The sequence below is a fragment of the Monopterus albus genome, unplaced genomic scaffold (genome assembly GCF_001952655.1).
Source record: "Monopterus albus unplaced genomic scaffold, M_albus_1.0 scaffold7.1, whole genome shotgun sequence".
Lineage (NCBI taxonomy): Eukaryota > Metazoa > Chordata > Actinopteri > Synbranchiformes > Synbranchidae > Monopterus > Monopterus albus.
This window is the reverse complement of record NW_018127887.1, coordinates 4,580,783-4,591,353: the sequence shown is the minus strand read 5'-3', so window position 1 is coordinate 4,591,353 and position 10,571 is coordinate 4,580,783.

Sequence of the window (10,571 nt, the reverse complement as noted above, 5' to 3'; positions counted from 1 at the left end):
TGTTTTTGTCTAAGTCCATGCCATTGGAGGAGATTAAATGAAGTGACTTTACTCAGTTTTATACAAGAATGTACATGTGTGACCCCTAAATCAAGAACTGTGAACCTTTAATGTTAGTTTTAAGATGAAATTGTCTTGAATTTTTTACTTTGTTACCTTGCTGCAGGTTTGCTCTTATTTTAAATCCATGAAACACTGTCCTGTCTGTTTCTGATTAAGTTCACCTTCACTGATGTCCTATAAAAACAAGTATTTGAAGGAACTATGCTATTTCAGAAATGAGAGAAAAAAAAAATACCCGTTAAGATGAAATTGTCTTGAATTTTTTACTTTGTTACCTTGCTGCAGGTTTGCTCTTATTTTAAATCCATGAAACACTGTCCATGAGAGAAAAAAAATAATACCCAAAATTGAGGCGAGGAAATAAGGTTTGCTTATCTCTTTATTTTGTTTCTGATACATGGTGAAAACATCACAGTGGTGAGATATGAAATGGTGCAAATAAAGGTAAGAGGAAGGCCTTGGGAGATGAATAGCATGATTGTTGCTTTAGTCCATACAATGCCTCTGCATCCTTGCTTAAATAGCAGTCGCTCTTGCAATATCAGATTGCATTAATACACATCCTTGCAAGTGATATTGAACATCTGCTCTCTCATTTTTTTTTTTTTACCAGTGAGATTTTGATCTTATTCACTGTGTTAAGCTGAGATTTGTGGGCATAGTGACACACTTCAAAACTGCTAGAAACAATGGCCAAAACAAAAAAAAAATTCTGACAGGTGGTAAATTAACAAACCTCATTTTTCATGCTGTTTTGCATTAAAATGAAAACCAAGACAATTTTCTCTGTGTGTGTTTCTCTTGTTCTGTTAGTTTTCTTTCCTTTTTTTTTTTTTTTTTTTTTGCAGCTTTATCTAAAGTGTTTCCTGTCCTATTCACTATAAACTAAGCATGGATGAGCAAACTGTACATTAGGTGGCAATCTCTCTATTTATTTGTCCTTTTCAACCTGACAAGCATTTCATGGCACTGGTAATTACTTCCAGTACATAAATGCTGACACGGTAGTGAATGCTGAAAACAATCTCTGCATTGTTAGAGCACCACTTTTCCAGTGTCTGATCCCGGTGCACTGGTGTGGCATTTTCTGTATTGGGGTCACCTGTCTATCAAATAATTACAGCTAACTTCCCTTTGAAAGCCTCACTACGAGCTGCAGGGCCAGCTAAGCAAAGGGAACACTTTGTTTGCCACACTGGGAGGAAAGCCTTTAGATTCCAGTTACAATTAAAGTCAATATGGCCCTGAGCCACCACACAGTACCCACAACACTTCCTAGCAGCTGATAACATATAATCTAAAATATTCATTATGAAATGAAGGCATGTTTTCATGGTGACTCCCTTAATTGAGGAACCAGCCTAGCTGGTGGCGTAGTCACAGCTATTAGAGCTACATCCTATACAGTAGTTATTTCATAAACCAGCATAAGAGCTCACCCAAACACAAACACCCCACCACCACACACATATACTCTCAGGGCTACTGCCAACTATCTAAGGGAAAAGTGTTTTTATACACAAACTGAGTAAGAAGAGTAATATGTTCAGTCTTCTCCCTCACAACACATTCATTTTACCCTCCCTCCACCCCTGAATTAATCTGTGGAGATATTCAGTAGGGTTCTAGTGCTGAATTGTACTATTCTAACATCTTCACCTTAAAATAATTCTTTCCCCATAGCACTCCTTAAGGACTCCCTTGATTGGCGTAAGTACTGTCATTCTTAAACTAAATTTGACACTATGCCTCAGCAAATGTGTAACAGAAGAGGTAAGGGTTTGATTTAGCTGCATAATATTAACTCATCATCCATGAATGATTGATTCAGAGTGAAAATGAGGATTATTTTAATAAGTTTGAATGCACTGGCAGCATATGTGAGCGAGGTGACAGGGATTTTGTTTGTTTTAGATTTTATGTATTCTTTAGCTGAGAAATTATTTTACACACACACATTTACACTGTCTAGTACAAACACAATCTGACCTGCTGGGCCACTTAGCAGCTCCAACACTAAAGTTGATTTATTCCTGCCAGTCAAAAAAGAACATATTTGGTATTATAAAACAACTGAAGCAGTAATATGAGTGAACAGTTCAGGTGGATACTGATCACATTTTTAAAACCTAGTTTGGTTTGATTTTCTCACAGTAGCTTTTTAATAATTGAATATAAATGCTTATGTAGATGAAGAAAAGATGGATGATTACATAAGTAAATGTTTTCATGGCTGCTCAATGAAGAACCTGCTTATTTGCCTAAGGTCTTTTACTATTTGCACAATAGCCTGTATATTCATTACAATGATAATGGTGAGACATCAGTGTTGCTTCCTAATCATAAGCTTGTGGGTAAATTATTTCTAACAAGGAAAAGGTTTTCATAATTTTGAATAAAAAGCCAGACTAACGGTTTTAATTTCACAAAAGACAAATGCGTATCATAACTAAAAGTTAACTAAGTATTTATCAGTCTATTGTGCCTCTCTTTTTTGGATGATCAGATTTTAATACTGCCACAGGGACTGTTTTGAGTACTAATGCATATCTAATGTACCATGAATAATTAATTGGAAATAATCTTTAATAAGCTCAAGTCTACTACAAAATAATTTTGAGTAACTGAATGTTGTTTGCAAATAGCAAACAACATTCAGTGATAAAAATATATACATGTATTCTGTATGTTCAAGCACAGCAATACACCAACACACAGTGTGTTAACAGTCAGCTTATTATCAAAAACATGGTGCAAGGAGTCAAACAGTAAGGTCTGCAAATGGTGATTATTTTCATAATCAATTCATCTGTTGAATATATTTCAGCTTTAATCACCAAGTATGTTGAGCGTACAAGGCATTCGTTTCAAGCACAGAGGATCTCAGTGTGTTTTAAACAACAGACAATAGAATAGTGCAAAGGTAGGGGAAGCATAGGGGAAGGAGGAGAGGCAGTATTCATAAATATTAGATACATATATATATACATTGAGTGATCAAATTTGTGCATGCAGTGGTACTATTTACAATTATTGCACTGCAGTGGATGCCGAGTCCTCTTGCTTCAGTCACAGTTAACTGTTCATCAGAGTGATTTTGTTGGGGAAGAAACTGTCCTTATGTCTGGTTGTTTTGGCATACAGTGTTCTGTAGCGCCATCCACAGGGGAAGAGGTCAGACAGTTGATGGCCAGAGTGTGAGGGGTCTGTGGAAATCTTCTCTGCCCTCCTTTTGTCCTGGGGGGAGTACAGGTCGTCCGTGGAGGGCAGGCTGGCACCGATAATCTGTTCGGCTGTCTGAATTGTCCGCTGAAGTCTGTTCCTGTCCTGTTTGGTCCAGTCAAATATTTATTTCATTAAATGTCAAAAATTGCTCACGTTAGCCCATTGATATTTCTTCAAATTGCTTGTTGAAAATTTTTTTTTTGATAAAATCACTTTGATGATTAATTGTTAATTATTTAATTGCTGACTATGCTCTTTGGACTGACTAATCGATGAATCATATAGTCACTACAGCAGCAGTTGTGAGTAAAAGAAAGGTTGTGATCTGAAAATTTTGTAAAACAAGAACTGCTGACTGAAAGAAAAACATGTTTTTTGGCTTACTGCTGGAAACAGACTTTCTAAAAGAACCTTGTAGGGTTTTGTTAGTGCTGATCTGTCAAACTTCCAGCCAGGCCAGGTTCATCCCATGCACTAAAATATTTGTCCAAGATGAGCATCCAGTATAAAATTTAAATCCCCATGACCTCCATTAGGTACCGTTTCTCCTACGTCTATTGCCATGGCTGCAGTGTTTTCAGTTTGCCAGTGTAGCAGCAAGTGGTGCTCCGGTGCAGTGATGGTTGGCATCTCCTGTGGTGTTTGGAGAGGAGCTTATGCCTAACCGTGTGCTCTCGTGACATGCATCAATTCCCCAACCCAAAATACCAGACCTAAGAGTAGGGGGCAACAGCATACAGGACAAAACAATACACAAAGAGAAATGTTATAACAGCACCTCTGTGTGTATGTGAAGTAGAAGTAGCCCTGCTGCCTGTGAAGAATCTTCTATCAGCCTTAGGGGAAAAAAGGAAACCACCATTCCAGCAGCTCTCTCTGGGGGAGCTTGATCTTTCACAGTCTAGCTGATCTGCTTGGTTATATTCTACTCCCAGATGGCCCAGATATATGACAGCTGCTATAATAAATACATCAGATATTTAACTATCCAGATGTATAGTTCAGGTGTGCTCGGCCTTATAGGTTAAAAGAAGCAACCTGAAATTTTTGCACTTTCTTCTTATTCCTTTAGACAGTAGCCTATATCAGCAGTTTTTGAAATTGGTACAAACATTAATGTTCTCCTCAGTGAATTGTAACTTTGGTTATCCTCTGATGTTTTGTCTAGTGCCATCATTAGGTCAAATTTCAGTTTGTCTAATATTTGGTTAATAACCAGCCATTAATACCTGATCGTGATACCTGATATAACCGGTTTGTGATATTATTCATTGCCATTGGGATGAAAAAAGAAATTCAAGAAATGTAAGAAAAAATGCTTCCGAAAGGAATCGCCAACCCTACTTTTAGACAGCTGTTTGTAGAGGTTCATTAAATGCACCAGAGAAAATAAATGAACTTGAAGCATAAAAATCATGGGTGTCCATGAGTGATGCACATATCACACATCTCTAAATTGGTGTGGACTGACACATTTGATAGATTGGGGTTCTATCTGTTGTATGATCTGTTCAATCAGTTGCCAGTTTATAGGGTACACCTTGCTAAAAGTAATGCAGTCCAGTACAACATCCTTGCAAAACATCCTATTGTACTTCCAGTGTTCACTTTTTGTTGTTTGCATTATGGGAATAGACTTAATATGAGGAACAACCTCATTGCATGTTTACTTTCAATCAGTGCGTGCTTAAGGTCAGTGGCTGTTGTAGCTTTCCTAGTCACTGATCTTTTCTTGTAAAATGTCTTTGTAGCTGTGTGATGGAATCAGAATCAGCACCTGCACTAAAACAGGTGACTCCTTTTGGAGATGAAGTTAGGGAGGGACATGTAAACAGGTTTCATGGTAGAGTTTTGTCAGGAAAACAGCTGGTCACCATTGGAATTCGGCACCTTGTTGCACTGACCAGCTTCTTCACCTGGATTATGGCTTTGCTGTCCATCTGTCAGGCATCATCTTACATTTAAGCCATGCCATTTCACAGGCCTGGCTCCAGCCAGCAATCCCACTAGGCTACATAGCTTCTCATGGACCTAAACATAACCTGTCTCTCAAAATTCAGCTAGATGACATTATAACAGTGTGAAAATGATCTTACTTTGGAAACTAAAAGTGAGACACTCCTGATTAAGATGGGTTTAGGCAAAGTGTGGCTGTTAATATACTATACATGTTCTGTGTTATAACTCGAAGCTGCTACTTTCTGTAGAAAAGTGAATTAGTTTATAATCTCAGCAACTGTGTTCTGACTTTTTGTTCTCCACATGCTCAATTACAAGATGAATTTTCTAACATGACTGTAATATGGTGTTGGTTTAATTAATACCAAAAAAGTTACTCAACCTCATATAAATGTTAGATTTACTTAAAGCAGAGATTAGAGATAGTGGCATTACAGCAAATGGTTCTAGGATAGATTATTAATGTCATGTAATATATGCAGTAAATAAAATTCTGTGCATTCAGAATTAACCTGGCAGGTGACTAAGCAGTTTATAAAGGTGTGGGCTTTAAAGGCTTTTAACACTTTGTGCTTCAGTTAACGTCAACATTATCTCAGGTATTTCTCAGATGCTTACAGGTATCTAACATGGCTCAGGAGTGATGCCTTGTGACAGGTAGACGAAAGCTTTGGGCAATGCTTAAGTCTTCACAGTGACCCTCATGGCTTATGTTTGTATGATTGTGCTTACTGTGCCTAATGTTGACAGGCGGCCTCATTCAAATGCATGGAGTAAGATTTAGAGGAGTGATAGCACATTGTCTGCGAAAGCTACAACAGAAAGCAAATTTAGAACAACTTAGTACAAGTACAGTGTAGGTGTATGAAACTTGTTGAACATGGAGCCACGGGATTTCCATAAATTCAGTGAGTTAAAAAGATATTTATTCCTCTAAATGAAAAACTACCAAAGACTCAGAATGATACAGAAATCATGGCTTGACTTTTTTGAATAGGGTTGTGCTTATTGTAACACTGCTAGGCTTTTGATACAAATAAACTATATTCAGATATTTTCAAGACCAAAGATGAATGTATACACACAATGTGTGTGTGTATATGTGTATATATATATATATATATATACATATACACACACACATTGTTGTATTTGTTTTGGATATTTGGGGGGACCAGAAGCCAGTCCCCACAAGGAAATCACTGAATAGCCGAGTCTCCACAGTGGCAGTGTGTTAACAGGTTGCGGTCCTCATGATGTAAGTAATACAAAGGCACACACACAAAAAAAATTAAAATAGTATGAGAAAACCCAGGTAGAGACAGTTGATTGAAGTCATGTGATGCACTTGTCCTTTGAAACATGAATGCTCAAAATTGATTTGAGAGATTTGAAAGGTGACATAATGACAGCATCTTGGACAAGAGGTAATCTAATTGTGTGATGGATTAATCCTCATAGATTATTCTGATGAGATGGTGATTCATGTGCCAACATCTTCAAGATCCCAGTGGATGTAGTCATGAAGATGTGTATATATATATATATATACATATACACACACACATTGTTGTATTTGTTTTGGATATTTGGGGGGACCAGAAGCCAGTCCCCACAAGGAAATCACTGAATAGCCGAGTCTCCACAGTGTCAGTGTGTTAACAGGTTTCGGTCCTCATGATGTAAGTAATACAAAGGCACACACACAAAAAAAATTAAAATAGTATGAGAAAACCCAGGTAGAGACAGTTGATTGAAGTCATGTGATGCACTTGTCCTTTGAAACATGAATGCTCAAAATTGATTTGAGAGATTTGAAAGGTGACATAATGACAGCATCTTGGACAAGAGGTAATCTAACTGTGTGATGGATTAATCCTCATAGATTATTCTGATGAGATGGTGATTCATGTGCCAACATCTTCAGGATCCCAGTGGATGTAGTCATGAAGGCATTAATCTCACCAGTTATTGATCTAGTTATTACTGGTTGTAGCCCAGTGGGTCTTCATTTATTGTCTTACTTCTCAACCACATTAATTTCTTTTAGAAGCACACCCCCATTTATTTCAGCTCAATTAATGTAATTCTCTGTGAGCTCACTGGAGTCTGGATCGAAATGAGGAAGTGCATTTAGACTACATGCCTGGAAGGGAATGATAACACGGGATCATTAATAAAAACAGAGCGGAAAGTGTTCACGTGTGGATGGCATTCTTCATTTTGATGTGTCCCTGACTTTACTTGTTTCCCTGCATATTTAATGCTGAAGACATGAACAATAAATGCCGAAGCTGCTCTGGCATGAAAGAAACATGGGAGCACATTTTGAAGGGATGACTGTAAAAACTTTAGTAACATTGCCTCTTTATAACAGCTTTTAAAGGTAATCTAATGTCTTGTGATTGAGTAATCAAGTGCAGTGTTGTTTTGAAGGGACTGTGATGATTGAGTAATCAAGTGCAGTGTTGTTGAAGGGACTATGCCCATGTGTAGAGGAATGTCTGTTTTAATTATTATATCTGGTGCATTTTGTTGTATTTTATTGTATCTGGCTGCTATGGATGGCCCATTTGCTGTGTCCGGAAATTGAGTTTGAATTGAATTGAAACCGAATGCTAAGCTCGTTAAGAAGCCTGCTGGGCTCCATAACCCGCTGAAGTTGCAGTCTTGGAGCTTTACCAACAAGGGATTAAGATCATCATTTTGTTGATTGGGCTTCAGTGTCAGTGGTAATAGATTTGGACATAATAGCATCTCACTGACTGATATCAATATGTGATAGCCTAATGATAGAGGGCAACAAATGGAAGTAAGGTTGTGAAAGGGCCACTGCTCCTTCTTAAGTGTCTTGCAGAGCTCAACACACTTACAATGCCCAACACCACTCAGTCTCCCAGAGGTCAGCACTGAATTGATCAATGCAGGTTAAGGAATAAGAATGATTAAGTATGGCTGGAGGGGGAAAGAATCACAGCAGGTTCTGATGCAGGTCTCTGATCTAGGCTGCACTATCATTTTTGTCTGTTGTGAAATCACTTGGTTTCAATTTATTACAGATGGTGCCATCAAATCCCCAATCTGAACTTTGACGTTGGAAGGAATAAAATGAAACTGAGTGAAGTAAATCTAGCACATAAACCCTCCCAATTTGATCAGTGTGATGTCCAGCTGTCCAAAGGTCCAGAGGGAAAAAGTTTATTGCTGAGCACAATGGTAGTAACATTTCACCCCATAATTAACTGTCTCCCATAATATCACAGATTTCCCTCCCTTCCCCTACAGCCTCAATCTGCCACATGTAATATGATATATGAAATCTGGTGAAGCACCACCTTTCTGTGAATTGGGAAGAAGAAGCACCATGTGACCTGTTAGCAGTCAACTTGAAAGGCAAATTTAGAGCAAAAGATGAGACTGTATACCAGTGGTAAAATTCTGTGTATTGTGACAACAGCCATTGCACAGAGACCCCAGAAACACATCTTAGATGAGTTTAAATTAGGCATGAAGAATTTTGTTTCATTGTATTTTTCCTGCACATTTCATTATGGTGGTGAATTACAATCCAACCCTGTGTATTTGAAATGTTGGAAATAACATCCTTTAAGAGATTAAAACCTAAATCATTACTCTTTAAATCCATCTGCCCTTTAGTACAGGACTCACTCACCATTCAATAGTATCTTTGTCAGTGTCTGATAATTGTACCATTAATGATCCTCACAGGTTCAATTCACACTCTAATGTTACTTCATGTTTGTTTTGTTTTTTTCCTACAACGTGATATTTTGTTGTCATAAAATAAATTGTTAATTGCTTTGTTAACAAAAGGGGTAGAGGCGCAGTAACAGATGGCATTGGAATTAAATGTTTTTTGTTTGTTTTTGTTCCTATATTTATCTCTCTGTATCTAATTCCCTGGTGGTGTACGGTCTATATTTTATCGTAAAAGATTGCATGAGTCAAGTGACAGCCACAGCACATACATCACACTTGCCGCCATCCATCTTTGACTGTGTCCTCCTGCTATTGCTGCTCCACCCCCTACTTCCTCTTCTTCTTTTTTTTCTTTTTTACTCACACAGCAAATTCAGGCTAGAAGTAGAAACAAAGGAGTAGAAGTGAATAAAGGCTTTATGGTACCAGTGAAAACTACAAATGTGCTCAGCATATGTGTATGTGACACAAGATGAACTGGATTACCATCTGAAAAATGCTGTTAATTCCCTTGCAAGATATACCCCTTCACTCCATATCAGTGTGACACACAGACTGATAGATTGTGTGTGAGGGGTGCATTGGAAATGGTGTTCAGCATTCTACATCAGACACAGAGGGTAAGAGCAAGATGTAGATTACTAGAATAATTTGGCCTTTAATTTTCTATCTAGGATCACTACGTCCCATTCTATATCAGCAATATAAGATACTTGCATACCTTTTGAAGCTTTGTGCAGAAACGTGAATGATGCAGTATTCAAAACTGTAAACACATACCTTATTCCTCCTATCAGGCCACCTCTATTTATCTTGTGTTTGTGACATGAATAGTGCAGCAGCATATTCTCTGTTCTGTTAGGGATTGTGTCATATGAGACTAATGTCCTTTAGGCACTTACAATTGTTGGACTAACCGGCTGGCAAAAAATAGCCACAGTGGACAAAGGAAAGTGTTTCAATACAAGTTCATACTGCCGTCCTTCAATCTCACCACATGTGATGTGGAATCGCTGAATTTAGCAGAAAACTGCATATTTGAACATTGGTCCATATTTTAGTGATATCAAACACTGTCATACCGGATACAGCCTAACTTAAATTTTCTCCTACTGGCCTTCCTTGGGTAGATGTATTTTAATGTTCTACAATCTGCAATGAGTTTTCTTCTTGTCTAAAGATAGGATTTTGCAAAATAATAGTTTTTTTTATTAATATTTAACCCTCATTTTTCCAGGGTAATCAGAATGAGGTTTATAGCCTCTCTTTCACTGGAGCCCCGGCAAGACAGTGACATCAAATGTTATAGCAATAAATTATAAAGACAATGCTAAAAACATGAAATCATCAGTGACAGTCATGTGATTTCTTTTAAATGTTTTTCTCTGTCTCCCCAGGTAACTGATAAGATGGCGGCCGGGGAAGCGACTGGGCACAGCTACCTGGTGGCTTGCTGGCAGCCCATTCTGATCCTGATGCTGGGCATCGTGCTATCTGGCTCCGCCACAGGCTGTCCATCCCGCTGTGAGTGCAACGTTCAAGAGCGCTCTGTGATGTGCCACCGCAAGAAGCTCATGACAGTTCCTGAGGGCACTCCTGCAGCA